Source organism: Phasianus colchicus, unplaced genomic scaffold, assembly GCF_987193195.1.
Source record: "Phasianus colchicus unplaced genomic scaffold, bPhaCol1.hap1.1 HAP1_SCAFFOLD_45, whole genome shotgun sequence".
NCBI classification, from domain to species: Eukaryota; Metazoa; Chordata; class Aves; order Galliformes; family Phasianidae; genus Phasianus; species Phasianus colchicus.
The window spans coordinates 31,450-50,941 of record NW_028325225.1 but is presented as its reverse complement, the minus strand read 5'-3'; the positions used below and the strand labels follow the sequence as shown (position 1 = coordinate 50,941).

Sequence of the window (19,492 nt, the reverse complement as noted above, 5' to 3'; positions counted from 1 at the left end):
GTGCTATTTCTGGGAGAAAAGGAGCTCTACTGGGCATAAAAACGGTGTATCTGTGATAAAATGCCACATTTCTGAAAGAAACTGTCCTCTTGCGGAGTGTAATGCTGTATGTTCCGGAGGAAATGGGAAATATTCAGCAGAGTCCTGGTATTTCTGGGAGAAGAGGTCTGATGTGGGGGGGGGGAAGGTGATGTATCTGTGAGAAAGCTGGTGTTTCTGGGAGAAAATGCCAGGTATTGGTGAGGAAACAGATGCTAGAGAGGGAAAAGGCCATCCCTTTGGGAGAGAAGTGGTATTTCTGGGAGAAAATGCCCCAAATCGGGGAGTAAGTGTCATCCTGAGGCGTGTCATGGAGTAGATTTGGGAGGAAATGGAGGTGTTTCACAGAGTAGCGGCACTTCTGGGAGAAAATGTCCTCAGTGGGAAAGACAATGTCCTCTTGAGGGAAGAAAACGGGTCTTTCTTACAGCAAATGTCATCCAATTGGGAGAAAATCTCCTCTCTTGGGGAGAAAAGTGGTCTTTCTGAGAGAAGGTGTCCTCTTCTTGGCTGCAAGTGTCCCATTTGGCATTGTCATGGAGGCTTTTTGGGGAGAAAGCGTGTGGCAGTTGTAAGAGAAGGGGTATTTCTGGGAGCAAATCTCCTCTTTTTGGAAGAGAAGGTGAAATTTCCAAGGGAAAAGTGGCATTTCTGGGAGGAAATGACATAGCTGGGGGAGAAAAGTGGGAACCGGTGGGAAAGAAGATCTTGTACTGGAGAGCAACGGTGGTCTTTTTGGTGTGCCAAGTGGTCTCTTGGGGAGACAACGTGGTAAATAGGGGAGACAATGTCCTCGGGAGGAGTGTCAAGTAGTATTTGGGAGAGCAAACGTCAGGTATTTCTCGGAAACCGGCTGTTTCTGGGAGATAGTAGCAGACTTGGTTGGAAAATGACAGGTGTTTGTGAGAAAGCTGGTATTTTGGGGAAAAAAGGCCGTTTTTTAAAGAATAAGCTGGCATTTCTGGGAGAATATGTCCCATCTTTGGGAGAAAACGGGTGTATGTGGGAGAAAATGTCGTGTATTTGGGAGAAAGCTGGTGTATGTGGGAGAAAAGGCCATTGTGATGGGAGTCAGTGTGATCTTGAGGAGTGGAAAGCAGTATTCTTGAGATGAAACGTGAGGTATTTCTAAGAGTCCTGGTATTTCTGGGAGAAAATGTCTTGTTTTGGAGAGCCAAAGTCCCATTTTGGGGGCAGAAGCTGGTATTTCTGTGACACTGCCATCTTGATGGGGGTAAGTGTGATCTTGAGGAGTGTAAAGCAGCATTTTGGTTAGAAAATGGGAGCTCTTCCTAAGAGCAGTGCTATTTCTGGGAGAAAAGGAGCTCTACTGGGCATAAAAACGGTGTATCTGTGATAAAATGCCACATTTCTGAAAGAAACTGTCCTCTTGCGGAGTGTAATGCTGTATGTTCCGGAGGAAATGGGAAATATTCAGCAGAGTCCTGGTATTTCTGGGAGAAGAGGTCTGATGTGGGGGGGGGGAAGGTGATGTATCTGTGAGAAAGCTGGTGTTTCTGGGAGAAAATGCCAGGTATTGGTGAGGAAACAGATGCTAGAGAGGGAAAAGGCCATCCCTTTGGGAGAGAAGTGGTATTTCTGGGAGAAAATGCCCCAAATCGGGGAGTAAGTGTCATCCTGAGGCGTGTCATGGAGTAGATTTGGGAGGAAATGGAGGTGTTTCACAGAGTAGCGGCACTTCTGGGAGAAAATGTCCTCAGTGGGAAAGACAATGTCCTCTTGAGGGAAGAAAACGGGTCTTTCTTACAGCAAATGTCATCCAATTGGGAGAAAATCTCCTCTCTTGGGGAGAAAAGTGGTCTTTCTGAGAGAAGGTGTCCTCTTCTTGGCTGCAAGTGTCCCATTTGGCATTGTCATGGAGGCTTTTTGGGGAGAAAGCGTGTGGCAGTTGTAAGAGAAGGGGTATTTCTGGGAGCAAATCTCCTCTTTTTGGAAGAGAAGGTGAAATTTCCAAGGGAAAAGTGGCATTTCTGGGAGGAAATGACATAGCTGGGGGAGAAAAGTGGGAACCGGTGGGAAAGAAGATCTTGTACTGGAGAGCAACGGTGGTCTTTTTGGTGTGCCAAGTGGTCTCTTGGGGAGACAACGTGGTAAATAGGGGAGACAATGTCCTCGGGAGGAGTGTCAAGTAGTATTTGGGAGAGCAAACGTCAGGTATTTCTCGGAAACCGGCTGTTTCTGGGAGATAGTAGCAGACTTGGTTGGAAAATGACAGGTGTTTGTGAGAAAGCTGGTATTTTGGGGAAAAAAGGCCGTTTTTTAAAGAATAAGCTGGCATTTCTGGGAGAATATGTCCCATCTTTGGGAGAAAACGGGTGTATGTGGGAGAAAATGTCGTGTATTTGGGAGAAAGCTGGTGTATGTGGGAGAAAAGGCCATTGTGATGGGAGTCAGTGTGATCTTGAGGAGTGGAAAGCAGTATTCTTGAGATGAAACGTGAGGTATTTCTAAGAGTCCTGGTATTTCTGGGAGAAAATGTCTTGTTTTGGAGAGCCAAAGTCCCATTTTGGGGGCAGAAGCTGGTATTTCTGTGACACTGCCATCTTGATGGGGGTAAGTGTGATCTTGAGGAGTGTGAAGCAGCATTTTGGTTAGAAAATGGGAGCTCTTCCTAAGAGCAGTGCTATTTCTGGGAGAAAAGGAGCTCTACTGGGCATAAAAATGGTGTATCTGTGATAAAATGCCACATTTCTGAAAGAAACTGTCCTCTTGCGGAGTGTAATGCTGTATGTTCCGGAGGAAATGGGAAATATTCAGCAGAGTCCTGGTATTTCTGGGAGAAGAGGTCTGATGTGGGGGGGGGAAGGTGATGTATCTGTGAGAAAGCTGGTGTTTCTGGGAGAAAATGCCAGGTATTGGTGAGGAAACAGATGCTAGAGAGGGAAAAGGCCATCCCTTTGGGAGAGAAGTGGTATTTCTGGGAGAAAATGCCCCAAATCGGGGAGTAAGTGTCATCCTGAGGCGTGTCATGGAGTAGATTTGGGAGGAAATGGAGGTGTTTCACAGAGTAGCGGCACTTCTGGGAGAAAATGTCCTCAGTGGGAAAGACAATGTCCTCTTGAGGGAAGAAAACAGGTCTTTCTTACAGCAAATGTCATCCAATTGGGAGAAAATCTCCTCTCTTGGGGAGAAAAGTGGTCTTTCTGAGAGAAGGTGTCCTCTTCTTGGCTGCAAGTGTCCCATTTGGCATTGTCATGGAGGCTTTTTGGGGAGAAAGCGTGTGGCAGTTGTAAGAGAAGGGGTATTTCTGGGAGCAAATCTCCTCTTTTTGGAAGAGAAGGTGAAATTTCCAAGGGAAAAGTGGCATTTCTGGGAGGAAATGACATAGCTGGGGGAGAAAAGTGGGAACCGGTGGGGAAGAAGATCTTGTACTGGAGAGCAACGGTGGTCTTTTTGGTGTGCCAAGTGGTCTCTTGGGGAGACAACGTGGTAAAAAGGGGAGACAATGTCCTCTGGAGGAGTGTCAAGTAGTATTTGGGAGAGCAAACGTCAGGTATTTCTCGGAAACCGGCTGTTTCTGGGAGATAGTAGCAGACTTGGTTGGAAAATGACAGGTGTTTGTGAGAAAGCTGGTATTTTGGGGAAAAAAGGCCGTTTTTTAAAGAATAAGCTGGCATTTCTGGGAGAATATGTCCCATCTTTGGGAGAAAACGGGTGTATGTGGGAGAAAATGTCGTGTATTTGGGAGAAAGCTGGTGTATGTGGGAGAAAAGGCCATTGTGATGGGAGTCAGTGTGATCTTGAGGAGTGGAAAGCAGTATTCTTGAGATGAAACGTGAGGTATTTCTAAGAGTCCTGGTATTTCTGGGAGAAAATGTCTTGTTTTGGAGAGCCAAAGTCCCATTTTGGGGGCAGAAGCTGGTATTTCTGTGACACTGCCATCTTGATGGGGGTAAGTGTGATCTTGAGGAGTGTAAAGCAGCATTTTGGTTAGAAAATGGGAGCTCTTCCTAAGAGCAGTGCTATTTCTGGGAGAAAAGGAGCTCTACTGGGCATAAAAATGGTGTATCTGTGATAAAATGGCACATTTCTGAAAGAAACTGTCCTCTTGCGGAGTGTAATGCTGTATGTTCCGGAGGAAATGGGAAATATTCAGCAGAGTCCTGGTATTTCTGGGAGAAGAGGTCTGATGTGGGGGGGGGGAAGGTGATGTATCTGTGAGAAAGCTGGTGTTTCTGGGAGAAAATGCCAGGTATTGGTGAGGAAACAGATGCTAGAGAGGGAAAAGGCCATCCCTTTGGGAGAGAAGTGGTATTTCTGGGAGAAAATGCCCCAAATCGGGGAGTAAGTGTCATCCTGAGGCGTGTCATGGAGTAGATTTGGGAGGAAATGGAGGTGTTTCACAGAGTAGCGGCACTTCTGGGAGAAAATGTCCTCAGTGGGAAAGACAATGTCCTCTTGAGGGAAGAAAACGGGTCTTTCTTACAGCAAATGTCATCCAATTGGGAGAAAATCTCCTCTCTTGGGGAGAAAAGTGGTCTTTCTGAGAGAAGGTGTCCTCTTCTTGGCTGCAAGTGTCCCATTTGGCATTGTCATGGAGGCTTTTTGGGGAGAAAGCGTGTGGCAGTTGTAAGAGAAGGGGTATTTCTGGGAGCAAATCTCCTCTTTTTGGAAGAGAAGGTGAAATTTCCAAGGGAAAAGTGGCATTTCTGGGAGGAAATGACATAGCTGGGGGAGAAAAGTGGGAACCGGTGGGAAAGAAGATCTTGTACTGGAGAGCAACGGTGGTCTTTTTGGTGTGCCAAGTGGTCTCTTGGGGAGACAACGTGGTAAATAGGGGAGACAATGTCCTCGGGAGGAGTGTCAAGTAGTATTTGGGAGAGCAAACGTCAGGTATTTCTCGGAAACCGGCTGTTTCTGGGAGATAGTAGCAGACTTGGTTGGAAAATGACAGGTGTTTGTGAGAAAGCTGGTATTTTGGGGAAAAAAGGCCGTTTTTTAAAGAATAAGCTGGCATTTCTGGGAGAATATGTCCCATCTTTGGGAGAAAACGGGTGTATGTGGGAGAAAATGTCGTGTATTTGGGAGAAAGCTGGTGTATGTGGGAGAAAAGGCCATTGTGATGGGAGTCAGTGTGATCTTGAGGAGTGGAAAGCAGTATTCTTGAGATGAAACGTGAGGTATTTCTAAGAGTCCTGGTATTTCTGGGAGAAAATGTCTTGTTTTGGAGAGCCAAAGTCCCATTTTGGGGGCAGAAGCTGGTATTTCTGTGACACTGCCATCTTGATGGGGGTAAGTGTGATCTTGAGGAGTGTAAAGCAGCATTTTGGTTAGAAAATGGGAGCTCTTCCTAAGAGCAGTGCTATTTCTGGGAGAAAAGGAGCTCTACTGGGCATAAAAATGGTGTATCTGTGATAAAATGGCACATTTCTGAAAGAAACTGTCCTCTTGCGGAGTGTAATGCTGTATGTTCCGGAGGAAATGGGAAATATTCAGCAGAGTCCTGGTATTTCTGGGAGAAGAGGTCTGATGTGGGGGGGGGAAGGTGATGTATCTGTGAGAAAGCTGGTGTTTCTGGGAGAAAATGCCAGGTATTGGTGAGGAAACAGATGCTAGAGAGGGAAAAGGCCATCCCTTTGGGAGAGAAGTGGTATTTCTGGGAGAAAATGCCCCAAATCGGGGAGTAAGTGTCATCCTGAGGCGTGTCATGGAGTAGATTTGGGAGGAAATGGAGGTGTTTCACAGAGTAGCGGCACTTCTGGGAGAAAATGTCCTCAGTGGGAAAGACAATGTCCTCTTGAGGGAAGAAAACGGGTCTTTCTTACAGCAAATGTCATCCAATTGGGAGAAAATCTCCTCTCTTGGGGAGAAAAGTGGTCTTTCTGAGAGAAGGTGTCCTCTTCTTGGCTGCAAGTGTCCCATTTGGCATTGTCATGGAGGCTTTTTGGGGAGAAAGCGTGTGGCAGTTGTAAGAGAAGGGGTATTTCTGGGAGCAAATCTCCTCTTTTTGGAAGAGAAGGTGAAATTTCCAAGGGAAAAGTGGCATTTCTGGGAGGAAATGACATAGCTGGGGGAGAAAAGTGGGAACCGGTGGGAAAGAAGATCTTGTACTGGAGAGCAACGGTGGTCTTTTTGGTGTGCCAAGTGGTCTCTTGGGGAGACAACGTGGTAAATAGGGGAGACAATGTCCTCGGGAGGAGTGTCAAGTAGTATTTGGGAGAGCAAACGTCAGGTATTTCTCGGAAACCGGCTGTTTCTGGGAGATAGTAGCAGACTTGGTTGGAAAATGACAGGTGTTTGTGAGAAAGCTGGTATTTTGGGGAAAAAAGGCCGTTTTTTAAAGAATAAGCTGGCATTTCTGGGAGAATATGTCCCATCTTTGGGAGAAAACGGGTGTATGTGGGAGAAAATGTCGTGTATTTGGGAGAAAGCTGGTGTATGTGGGAGAAAAGGCCATTGTGATGGGAGTCAGTGTGATCTTGAGGAGTGGAAAGCAGTATTCTTGAGATGAAACGTGAGGTATTTCTAAGAGTCCTGGTATTTCTGGGAGAAAATGTCTTGTTTTGGAGAGCCAAAGTCCCATTTTGGGGGCAGAAGCTGGTATTTCTGTGACACTGCCATCTTGATGGGGGTAAGTGTGATCTTGAGGAGTGTAAAGCAGCATTTTGGTTAGAAAATGGGAGCTCTTCCTAAGAGCAGTGCTATTTCTGGGAGAAAAGGAGCTCTACTGGGCATAAAAATGGTGTATCTGTGATAAAATGGCACATTTCTGAAAGAAACTGTCCTCTTGCGGAGTGTAATGCTGTATGTTCCGGAGGAAATGGGAAATATTCAGCAGAGTCCTGGTATTTCTGGGAGAAGAGGTCTGATGTGGGGGGGGGAAGGTGATGTATCTGTGAGAAAGCTGGTGTTTCTGGGAGAAAATGCCAGGTATTGGTGAGGAAACAGATGCTAGAGAGGGAAAAGGCCATCCCTTTGGGAGAGAAGTGGTATTTCTGGGAGAAAATGCCCCAAATCGGGGAGTAAGTGTCATCCTGAGGCGTGTCATGGAGTAGATTTGGGAGGAAATGGAGGTGTTTCACAGAGTAGCGGCACTTCTGGGAGAAAATGTCCTCAGTGGGAAAGACAATGTCCTCTTGAGGGAAGAAAACGGGTCTTTCTTACAGCAAATGTCATCCAATTGGGAGAAAATCTCCTCTCTTGGGGAGAAAAGTGGTCTTTCTGAGAGAAGGTGTCCTCTTCTTGGCTGCAAGTGTCCCATTTGGCATTGTCATGGAGGCTTTTTGGGGAGAAAGCGTGTGGCAGTTGTAAGAGAAGGGGTATTTCTGGGAGCAAATCTCCTCTTTTTGGAAGAGAAGGTGAAATTTCCAAGGGAAAAGTGGCATTTCTGGGAGGAAATGACATAGCTGGGGGAGAAAAGTGGGAACCGGTGGGAAAGAAGAACTTGTACTGGAGAGCAACGGTGGTCTTTTTGGTGTGCCAAGTGGTCTCTTGGGGAGACAACGTGGTAAATAGGGGAGACAATGTCCTCTGGAGGAGTGTCAAGTAGCATTTGGGAGAGCAAACGTCAGGTATTTCTCGGAAACCGGCTGTTTCTGGGAGATAGTAGCAGACTTGGTTGGAAAATGACAGGTGTTTGTGAGAAAGCTGGTATTTTGGGGAAAAAAGGCCGTTTTTTAAAGAATAAGCTGGCATTTCTGGGAGAATATGTCCCATCTTTGGGAGAAAACGGGTGTATGTGGGAGAAAATGTCGTGTATTTGGGAGAAAGCTGGTGTATGTGGGAGAAAAGGCCATTGTGATGGGAGTCAGTGTGATCTTGAGGAGTGGAAAGCAGTATTCTTGAGATGAAACGTGAGGTATTTCTAAGAGTCCTGGTATTTCTGGGAGAAAATGTCTTGTTTTGGAGAGCCAAAGTCCCATTTTGGGGGCAGAAGCTGGTATTTCTGTGACACTGCCATCTTGATGGGGGTAAGTGTGATCTTGAGGAGTGTAAAGCAGCATTTTGGTTAGAAAATGGGAGCTCTTCCTAAGAGCAGTGCTATTTCTGGGAGAAAAGGAGCTCTACTGGGCATAAAAATGGTGTATCTGTGATAAAATGCCACATTTCTGAAAGAAACTGTCCTCTTGCGGAGTGTAATGCTGTATGTTCCGGAGGAAATGGGAAATATTCAGCAGAGTCCTGGTATTTCTGGGAGAAGAGGTCTGATGTGGGGGGGGGAAGGTGATGTATCTGTGAGAAAGCTGGCTATTGCTTTCCTTTTAGCAAGTTGCTGCAGCTACTTCAAGCCGACAAATAAAAGTTTGCTTTCTCCAAAAACCTCAGTAGCCACTGCTTTGCTTTTTTGATACAGATCAAACTAGAAAGTTTATCATTATTGTCTTGAGGATTGTGTACTTGAAAGAGAAGGGCTTGTGGACTTAAAAGCTTCTTTTTGCCACAAGTGTTGTGTTTAATAGAAGATGTTATGGTGGATTGCATGTCTTGCTTTACTGAATTCACTAAGTAGGGAACCGGTTCTCTGGGTGTCTTTGTTCCACTTTGGGATAATGTTGCCTGAAGATCATAACTGTGAAATACACCTCAAGTTCTTCACTAAACTCCAGTTTTATACAGACTTCAGGAGAGAGAACGTAATTGCTAATAGAACAAGTTAAACGTGCTTAAAAAGCTCTCTGTGTGTTTTTTGTTGCTGTTGTTTGTTTGTTTGTGGAAAATACTCTTCCTTTATTTAATTCTGGAATTTTCCCAAGAAATTATTGGAAGTTGTCATATAAGAAGAGTAATAAAGACCATATTCTAGGAACTTGTTTCACAGATTGTACCAGTTACCCCCAAGAATATGCTGCTCCACTAGCATATGTTTTATAACTTTCATAGAGTAATTTTCAAGATGGTAATGTGGAGTTTACACTTCTGTGAACCTGTTAGCTATATTTTCCAGCTCTTAACTCTCTTGCCAAAGCAGCATTTGTTTCATGCAGATTTTTGCATCAGGCTTCCAACTTCTTCCTCAGGCTAGATGTTGGCCTAGTGCAAGTGGAGCTGAGAACATACAATGATGAGAGAATGGAGTGGTGTTCCCACTGATGTTTAACGACTCGTAGTTGCAGCATTGTGATCAGACTGTATTGTGTTAGTGTGCATGTGAGTCTAGGATTTACAGCCTTCTGCAGCTCTGCATGTAGTCTCTTCAGTTTTTTGTGATGGCTATTGTCTCCGAACATATGGAGATCTACAGATGATAATTGTCCTCTTGCATATGAAGTTAGAGACTCCCTCTACTGTGTAGAACAAATTAAACATTTGCTAGTTAACATGAGAGGCTTTTTTATGTTAAAAAATTCTTTTTATATTTATAAAAAATAGAAACATAATGCACTCCTAAACAAATTCTCAGAAGATAACCATTAAGAAAGATAATGAAAATGCTTGACTGAGATTGCATATGTGTTAATGCTAATATCAGACAATGAAAAAAAAAAATCAAACCTTATGTCCACATCCTGCTCATAATATTTAACATATACAGCTGAGATGATTTATGGAAGACTGTCTCAAACTTGTCTATTAGACATTTTACTGGAAATTTTTTAATGTAGTAAAGGACCAGTGATTACTTGAGAATGACTATTCTTCAGTAAGTCTTGTCTCACAGGAGACTTGTTAACAGGCTTGGAGCTTGTTATTATCTTCAAGAGAACATAGCAAGGAATTAAATAACAAAGCTACAAAGCCCATCGTTTTGAACATCGTTTTGAACAGATTGATGCTTTTGTTTTGTTCATAACTCACGGACTTTGCATGTTCATAAAAGCTGTTACATACTTTGGAAAGTTCAGGCATACCTTCAATCCTCCTCTGTATTCGATTCCTACTGACTTCATAGTAACTGCTGTTCCCAGCAGAGCTCAATGACAGCCGGCGCAGGATCGGGGCTGAATTTGAGGTAGCAGTCACTGGCTGAAAGGAATTCCTGTAATATGCTGCACTCCCCGAAGTACGATATTCAGTGGAATTTTGACGGGCTGGGCTTGACAGATTTACTGAATTAAGTGCAGAATCCATAGAGTCCTCAGAAAAGCAATGCTCTTTGGAAGTGCTGTTTTCTTCTATACGTAACGTTTCTGCTACAGAAAACAAAAGCATCAATCTGTTCTCTTGAAGATAATAACAAGCTTGTACAAAAGGGCTGATCTGAAATAATAAACACATTTTCCTTACTCTGTCTTGTATCTGAACAGGTATTAACCAGACCCAGTTGTACCACAGCACTGGTAAAATACTGAAAGCAGAAGGCACTGCCATGTGATCTTATGCTGTAAGGCAGGCCCTGTAAGTAATAGACTCTGATTTAAGAACTGTTCAGAAAATCCTGGACTCCCAGTGATATAAAGTATACTCCACCAGGACTATCTTAATAAAGTAGTTCACAAACATACATTCTTGACTATGCTTAAGGAGTTACAAAAGTGATAGAATCTCACTGCAGGTTACTTCAGTTCTTTCTCCCTACCCTAGGTTCACAAACAAGTGAAGAAACAAAAAAATTAGAAACATCTTCACATACCAGTTATCATTTCTGCAAGCCGAGATTACAGCTTTGAGAGTGCGGGAGATATTTCCATCCTCCTGATGGCTGAGCCAAGAGGGAAAAAGGGGAGGGGAACAAAAAACGTCCATCTATGAGGCGAAAGCTCCCGAACGAGAAGCCCCGGGCACAATCCCGCGGCACCAACCCCGGCCCGCAGCGGGGGCCCGGCCACCGCCCTCAGCGGCCCCACCCGCAGCCCCGCGCCCGTTGCTCGGCAGCTGCGAGCCAACCGAGCCTGCCGGGAAGGCGGAGGGGCAGCACCACGGATAGCTCCTATTGGTCGAAGGAGGTGAGGGCGGAGCTCGAGGACGGCCGTCTTCTTCGCTATTGGCGGAGAGAGCCGTCAGTGCGGGGCGGGGGGCGGGGCCTCGCGGCTAGCGGGGTCGCGTTGAACTCCGCGTTAGGGCGGGGGAACGGAGCGAGGGGGCGGCGGCGGTCGAGGGTAAGCGAGCCGCCGGCTGCGAGGAGAGCGGCGCGAGGTAGGGAGCGGCGCGGGGGCCGTCCTCACCTGTCACCGGGCGCTCAGCCCTCCCTCCTCGCGGCCCCCGGGCTCCGGCCGCGGGCGCGGTCCCTCGCGGTAGCGGCCGGGCTGGGGCTGTGCTTTCGTCTAAGGGGACCCTCGTCCGAGGGAGGGCGGCAGGCAGGCAGGCAGGCAGGCTGTGCGCGCGGTGCCACCGGCTGTGCGCCGCTGCGCGGACGGATGCCGGCTGCCCTCAGGTAGGTGGGAGGGGGGCGGAGAGGGCAGACCCCGGGAAGGCCGCCTCTGGGCGCGAGGGCTCCCCGCCGCCGTCGCTGCGGCAGGCGGCACCTCGGAGTGGCGCTGCGCGAGGGGGGGAGCGGCTGGGGGCTGCGGCTGGGGGCTGCGGCTGGGGGCCGCCTCCGTGCGCGGGGCGGGGGGAGTTGCGAGGGCAGAGCCGCGCGATTTCTTATTTGTATAGCCGCGCTTCTTTTCGCAGCAACGTGAATAGCTGTAAAACACATAATTCTACCTAAATTAAGTTGTTTAAATTGGAGATAAACAGATGTCTTAGACCTGCTTCTCTTTTTTTGCTGGAAGAAGTGAAGTCAATCACATTCTCTTACAAACAGGGCCTGGGTGTCCCTGTAGACAGCAGGGTGACCACAAACCAGCAATGTGGCCTTGTGGTCAAGAAGGCCAATGGTATCCTGGGATGCATTAAAAAGAATGTGGCCAGCAGGTTGAGTGAGGTGAGTGAGCAAAGTATTATTTACTAACCAGCTAACTGCAGGAGAAGACTCTTAACAGAATAGAAATTTATGTTCTTCACATGCTCCTTTTTGAAGAAAATGGTAGAAAAGACAGAAGTGAGGAATAGAGGATACTTAAACCAACCTGGATCCACTAGAAAACTTCAAAGTAGGGACAGTTACAAAAGCTCAGCTATTCCATTGAGGGAGTAAGCACAAAAAGAAAGACTGAAGCCTTTAGCTAGCAGTTTGTCAGAAAACAGTCTTAAATATGCGCAAGGGTGGAAAGAGACTTCCTATTTCCTTAAATGCAAGCAGATTGAAACAGTTTCTTTTGATTTCTGTATCTATGATTTTCATAAGCAGGTACAAGAACGGTGTTCTCAGATTGGATATTATGAGTAAATGCTTGTGTTGCATTTAAGGAAATAATAAACAGCAACTATTTCTCATCCAAGAAAAAGACAAACACGTAAACTGAATGAGCAGCTTATATACATATATCCCCTAGATATCTGTAGCACTCCCATGGTGTTAGCTTATTAACATTACAGGGATTATTAACATTACATTCTATTTTTTTCTCTCCAAAGCATTCATAGTTGCTTTCATGTTTAAACTTGTGTCTTTCTGTAAGGGTTGATCAGGAAATCACTTTAATTTCTGTATTTTTAAGAATCTAGGCGTTCCTAAAATAGTTGGTGGATTACATGAGCAATGTGGGTAGGAAATAAATGTATTATTACCCTGAATTTGAGATAGATCTGTTCAAGGCTTTCTTCTGTACAGTACTGCAGCCTTCACAAAGCCCTGCTCACAGTATGTATAGTTTGATTACCGCTTTTTTTCTTTATGTATTTTGCATAGTACATAACAGTAATGAAGAATAAGATATAAGATAAACATGTACAGTAGAAATAAAGTGCAATGATTCTTCTTGGACAGATGTGCAACTTCTGAGATGTCTGTAGGACAAATTCCAGCTTTTGAAAAGCATAGCACAGCTAACAGTTCTGTAGAGTGTCTATAAACTCCTCTTTCTGGTTTATTTGGATGTGAATTTTCTGTTTGCTTGTTTTGTTTGTTAGTTGATTACATTCTGTTGCCTGTGACATTAAAGCAAAATCTACATATGTAGATTTGGTAGTGTTAGAGGTTTACCACTAAACTGTGGCATGCTAGTTTAATCTGATGATTCACTTCTGAGAATATAGAAACAGAAGTGAACTTTGCTTTCAGATGAATTATTTAAATTTCTTCCGCTCTTCAAAAACAGAATCAGTTTCACTTATGAAATCAACATGGATGTTTATGTTTCTTACAAAAAAACTTTTATTCTTCTAGTTTTGAACCTGATTTAGCATGAAAAATACTAAGCTGAAACTACTATTTTTGTTAACCACGTTTATGTTAATGGCACTTAAGCAATCCAACCAGGATCAAAGCTCCATTGTAGGAACTGTGCAGATGCATAGCAGTAGACATATCCTGCCCTAAAGAAAAAGCAAAAATAAATAACGTAATGAAATGGAACACAAAGTAATTGGTAAAGTTATAAGAAGCATCATAGGGGGAAAAAAAAAATAGATGGACAAAGAATAAAAAAGAGGTTTGAGACAAAAATAAAAATGTTCTTACTGTCAGATTTCAGAAGTTGTACAAGGAAAAGGAGTAAAAAATTAAATTTATACAACGAGGATGTCCAGAAAATCTAAGAAGTTAATCTTGATTTTACATTGAACAAAAATAGAATGAATAAAAATCCTTAGGTCTCACAAATACGTATGTTATGATCATAAATGCACCATTAAGAGTCTTTCAACATCTTCTTCAGCAATTTATTCATTTTATCTTTAGAGGGTAACAATGTGGAGCAAAAAAGTTTTGCAGTCCTCTGTGATAGAACAAGTGGCAGCAAACCTTTGAGGAGAAAGAGTAAGATGGATGGCCTTAAACAGTTTTTGCTTTTATTAATGGAGCCTGATTTGTTTTCACAGAAATGAGGCAAATAATAAACATACACAGAAAGGAGAGTAGGAGATAGAAGGACAACAAGAAAAAAAAAATGGAGTGTCAAATTTTCTCCCAAATGGACTTGCAAGAGTTGACAGTGACTTACTAGAGCATTAATTTCTTCTTTACAGCTTTATTCAGGTCTAAGACAGAAAAAAAGAACATGCACACGAGTCTTCCAATCCATATTTTCTATGTTATTTAAAGTAATAAGGTTATGTATGGTATTTTATGTTGGTTTCATTTACATTTGCAGGTACTAAAATCTAACAAGTTTCTCAAAACCTGTAACAGAAAAATGCTGAGAAGAATCAAATTTATTGCTCTCTCTCTTCACATACATTGGGCTTATGATCCTCCCACTTCAGTGGCTGCTCTTCCATGTATTACTGAGTGCAATCATGTACAAATATAAGATAAACATTTTCTTTAAAGTATTTATAGTATGTTGCGCTCAAATAAATATTTGAGAAAATAAAGAAATAACCTGACAGCTATTAATCAGAGTTTTATTGCCTTTAATATATGATCCATCCTGATATAGCAATTATTGTTGTTTTAGTAAATGCATTACCTCACTTTTACAGGTTTATTTTCAGCCAGTATATCTATCCTTTTGCTCAACACAACAGAGAACTTTCCAATAGCCAAAAAACATTCTGCCTTTAAATTAAATTAATCTTCTTGGAAATATTACTCTTCCAACTCTCCTGTTCTGTATGTCAGCTACTGCTCAAAGCTGTCTACTGTTCCTCCTGTTAACCATACAGTTATTAAAACTTGGTATATGAATACCTTTTCATCATATTTATCCACAATAAATGAATGAGACTTCTCCCCATAGAATCTTTCTATGAAACTTTCCATCCCTCTGTCTTTCTGCTAAATCTCAAATAATCTGAACTGCAGTTCATTTAGATATTAGACCTCAGGTTCAGATAACATCCTTGAGGTAATAAAATGTTATTGTCTGACAGATCTAAAGTGATATTTTTCCTGTAGAAAATTCCATGGGGCACTTACACTGAAACTGAGAAGTGTTTTTCCTTCTCTTGCTGAGTGAGGGTTTAAATAGGAAATGCATATACACAGAGCAAAATTTGGAAGGTAACATTTCCCATCAGGTCTTTTCAGTATTACAGAGCAAGAAAAAGATTTTTAAGACTTGCATGTGCTGATTAAGGTGATTGAATTTTTTCTACTATTATTTTCCTTTTAGTTTAGCAATAAAGAAATACATTAAAAAAATGCAGTAGGGGAAAGATCTGCCCATGGATTTGTTGTATTTGTGCATATCTAAATAGCAGTACAGGCATCTTGTCATCCCAAGGACACCATGGAGTATTCATATAATATAAAGAGAGATGATGGGGATTTTCTAATAACTAAATTGGAAATCAGAAATGTTACTTTTTTTTTTTTTTCCCCAATTTACCAGTTTGCAAGCAATGCCTCCTTTTCCATAAAGACAGCTCTTCAAGAAAGCCCATTTCTAACACTCACAGACCTGTGCAGAACACCGTTTTTCATAGATGACAGACAGTAACTTTACAATAACATCAGCCATTTCTTTCAACACTGTCACAAATACCATTCAACAACAAATAGCATTCAACTAGGCCTCAACTGCCTAATTTCATTGAAGCCTGTATACCTTTCATTCAGTGTTAACATTACTTGAAAAAAAGTGTTTGGACGTTACATTATATTATCCTCAGTTCATCGTGTTGTAGCAGATCTAATCTTTGATGAAAACGAGACATGTAGGAATCCTATTTGAACTTTTCTTTTATCTTCACTCTTATTTCAAAAAGAAAGTTGTTGATTAAACACACCTAGTGACAAACCAACATGTGATTATCATCTATAATAAATGATACTCCTGCTTGCTAGTATAATTGTATTTGCTTTTCTTGTTGCCTTTGCTTGCTTCATCCACACCAGTAGATGTGTTGAGAAAACTGACTGGGAGAAAAGAGGTCATTCCCTGGTCCTGGTTACAAAGACAGCACAGACACAGCCCATGGTGACTGAAAAACAAGGAATAAAGAGGTTCAAGACTGTACTGCAAAAGTGTATTGCAACTGCAGGTTGCTTAAAGAAGTAGAAGCAAAGGGAATGTCCACAGGTTTGAAAAAGTGGCCTGCAACTACACAATATTCATTGTTTCAGAAAGGAGATTTAACGATGCAAAATCTTTGGCAAGAAAACAGTTGTTTTTAGGGATCAAATAGAGAGAGAAATAGTGCTGGGGACCTAGACTCCATTTAGGACATAATACTTGTCTTGTCTCTACACGTGAAAATATTTTAAATTACTAGCTGAGAGATCAGGGGTCCTGAACCATGGTATGTTCATTATTGTTGATTGCATGTACTGTGTCATATCACTTAAAAAATTAAAAACATTAATGGCACTGAAATTTCAAACTGGGTGCACGTACCACTGTGCATAACAACTGACAAGCTATTATCTACGTTGATTAAAACTCTTAGTGCTAGTGTTTTAGCTTCTCCAAAAGCAAGGAATAAACAATTTGAATGTAGGCTTTATCAGTATTTGTACTTGTAATAAAACCAGGAATATTCATAGAATCATAGAATCATAGAATTTTTTTTTGAGTTGGAAGGGACTCTTACAGACCATTGAGTCCAGTTCCCCAGTAATGAACAGGGACACCCACAGAGGTCAGAGACCTCAGAGGCCTGTCCAGCCTGACCATGAATATCTCCCCACTGCCATAATGTTGTCTTGCCCCAGGCCTATACAAGACTACAAAGTGAGTCACCAGCTCTGGATTCCTACTTAGGAGGGGTTTGCCATCAAGATAGACAGCAAGTCTCCATGTAACCCTCTCCTCTAGGCATCAGCCCTGGGAAATATGCTGCCAAATATTCTTCAGAAAAGCATCTTAGAGAGGTTTCTGTGAGCAGATGGGGGACATTTGATGAAGCAAACGGATGCTGGGTAAGCAGTAATTCTCACTCAACAACCAGCCTGGGGGCTCCGTTCTTTCTTCATTTCCATTCTTTCTGATGGAAATGTCCTTGAAACTTAACCTTTTCCTACTTTTCCAGTACTTGTTTGATACTTTCTTTTTCTAGTAAGCAAAAATTCTAAGCCCTTGTCCTCCAGTAACTGTCTTCCATTTTCTGATACATTCAAAGATAACCTTTGGAGGCATGCCTTTTTCTGGGAAGCCAAATTCTAACAGCAGAAAAAAATTTCAAAGGCTGTATGGAGAGCATCAACTACAATGGCAATAATATCACTGACCTTGCTAGAAGGAAGAAATTGGAACCGTCTAATGTGGTAAGAACATAACTTTATCATCATCTAAACTTCTGCTTCTCCTTCTAAGGAAAGTTTGTGAGTGTGTGTGACAGATGTTCTGAAATCATATAATATATAAAACAAAGTTTGTCACATGCCTAAAGATTTCATTATACATACTTTTATGATTTTTTTTTTTTTGTTTGTTTGTTTGTTTTTAATATCTGGGAACCTGTTTCTGCTGGGATTTAAGTTTCAGCTTTACAGAATTAGCCTTCAGCATCAGATGAATGTTTTTTAAAAGAAAACCAGTAGATCAGTATATACATTTTTGCTTTCATCTTATAGTAACCCAAAACTAGGATGGACAATATTTATTGTTAAATCAATTGCAGTGTGTCAAGGATCTAAATCCTGTTATCTTCCATCCCCACAGAGCAAGTTGCGTGGGTGTGCAAAATCATTAGAAAGGGAAGGCTCAGAGCCATTTTATGGGAGCTCCGTAAAGCATCAAGATACTAAACTTTGAAACTGTTATTTAGCTTATTAACATTACAGGGATTATTAACATTACATTCTATTTTTTTCTCTCCAAAGCATTCATAGTTGCTTTCATGTTTAAACTTGTGTCTTTCTGTAAGGGTTGATCAGGAAATCACTTTAATTTCTGTATTTTTAAGAATCTAGGCGTTCCTAAAATAGTTGGTGGATTACATGAGCAATGTGGGTAGGAAATAAATGTATTATTACCCTGAATTTGAGATAGATCTGTTCAAGGCTTTCTTCTGTACAGTACTGCAGCCTTCACAAAGCCCTGCTCACAGTATGTATAGTTTGATTACCGCTTTTTTTCTTTATGTATTTTGCATAGTACATAACAGTAATGAAGAATAAGATATAAGATAAACATGTACAGTAGAAATAAAGTGCAATGATTCTTCTTGGACAGATGTGCAACTTCTGAGATGTCTGTAGGACAAATTCCAGCTTTTGAAAAGCATAGCACAGCTAACAGTTCTGTAGAGTGTCTATAAACTCCTCTTTCTGGTTTATTTGGATGTGAATTTTCTGTTTGCTTGTTTTGTTTGTTAGTTGATTACATTCTGTTGCCTGTGACATTAAAGCAAAATCTACATATGTAGATTTGGTAGTGTTAGAGGTTTACCACTAAACTGTGGCATGCTAGTTTAATCTGATGATTCACTTCTGAGAATATAGAAACAGAAGTGAACTTTGCTTTCAGATGAATTATTTAAATTTCTTCCGCTCTTCAAAAACAGAATCAGTTTCACTTATGAAATCAACATGGATGTTTATGTTTCTTACAAAAAAACTTTTATTCTTCTAGTTTTGAACCTGATTTAGCATGAAAAATACTAAGCTGAAACTACTATTTTTGTTAACCACGTTTATGTTAATGGCACTTAAGCAATCCAACCAGGATCAAAGCTCCATTGTAGGAACTGTGCAGATGCATAGCAGTAGACATATCCTGCCCTAAAGAAAAAGCAAAAATAAATAACGTAATGAAATGGAACACAAAGTAATTGGTAAAGTTATAAGAAGCATCATAGGGGGAAAAAAAAAATAGATGGACAAAGAATAAAAAAGAGGTTTGAGACAAAAATAAAAATGTTCTTACTGTCAGATTTCAGAAGTTGTACAAGGAAAAGGAGTAAAAAATTAAATTTATACAACGAGGATGTCCAGAAAATCTAAGAAGTTAATCTTGATTTTACATTGAACAAAAATAGAATGAATAAAAATCCTTAGGTCTCACAAATACGTATGTTATGATCATAAATGCACCATTAAGAGTCTTTCAACATCTTCTTCAGCAATTTATTCATTTTATCTTTAGAGGGTAACAATGTGGAGCAAAAAAGTTTTGCAGTCCTCTGTGATAGAACAAGTGGCAGCAAACCTTTGAGGAGAAAGAGTAAGATGGATGGCCTTAAACAGTTTTTGCTTTTATTAATGGAGCCTGATTTGTTTTCACAGAAATGAGGCAAATAATAAACATACACAGAAAGGAGAGTAGGAGATAGAAGGACAACAAGAAAAAAAAAATGGAGTGTCAAATTTTCTCCCAAATGGACTTGCAAGAGTTGACAGTGACTTACTAGAGCATTAATTTCTTCTTTACAGCTTTATTCAGGTCTAAGACAGAAAAAAAGAACATGCACACGAGTCTTCCAATCCATATTTTCTATGTTATTTAAAGTAATAAGGTTATGTATGGTATTTTATGTTGGTTTCATTTACATTTGCAGGTACTAAAATCTAACAAGTTTCTCAAAACCTGTAACAGAAAAATGCTGAGAAGAATCAAATTTATTGCTCTCTCTCTTCACATACATTGGGCTTATGATCCTCCCACTTCAGTGGCTGCTCTTCCATGTA

The 19,492-nt window shown here is 41.7% G+C and overlaps 1 long non-coding RNA gene across 3 annotated transcripts; it reads left to right on the top strand.

Moving 5' to 3' along the window:
* Positions 1–11,004: 11,004 nt before the first annotated feature.
* On the top strand, positions 11,005–17,301 carry LOC149912011 (uncharacterized). 3 transcript variants are annotated; one of them, XR_016462502.1, is made up of 3 exons: positions 11,005–11,311; positions 11,684–11,803; positions 16,984–17,301. It is a non-coding gene; the product is annotated as an uncharacterized LOC149912011 (long non-coding RNA). The 3 variants fall into 3 exon arrangements; XR_016462500.1 differs by having other exon boundaries at positions 16,680–17,301; XR_016462501.1 differs by lacking the exon at positions 16,984–17,301 and adding an exon at positions 14,073–14,122.
* Positions 17,302–19,492: the final 2,191 nt, after the last annotated feature.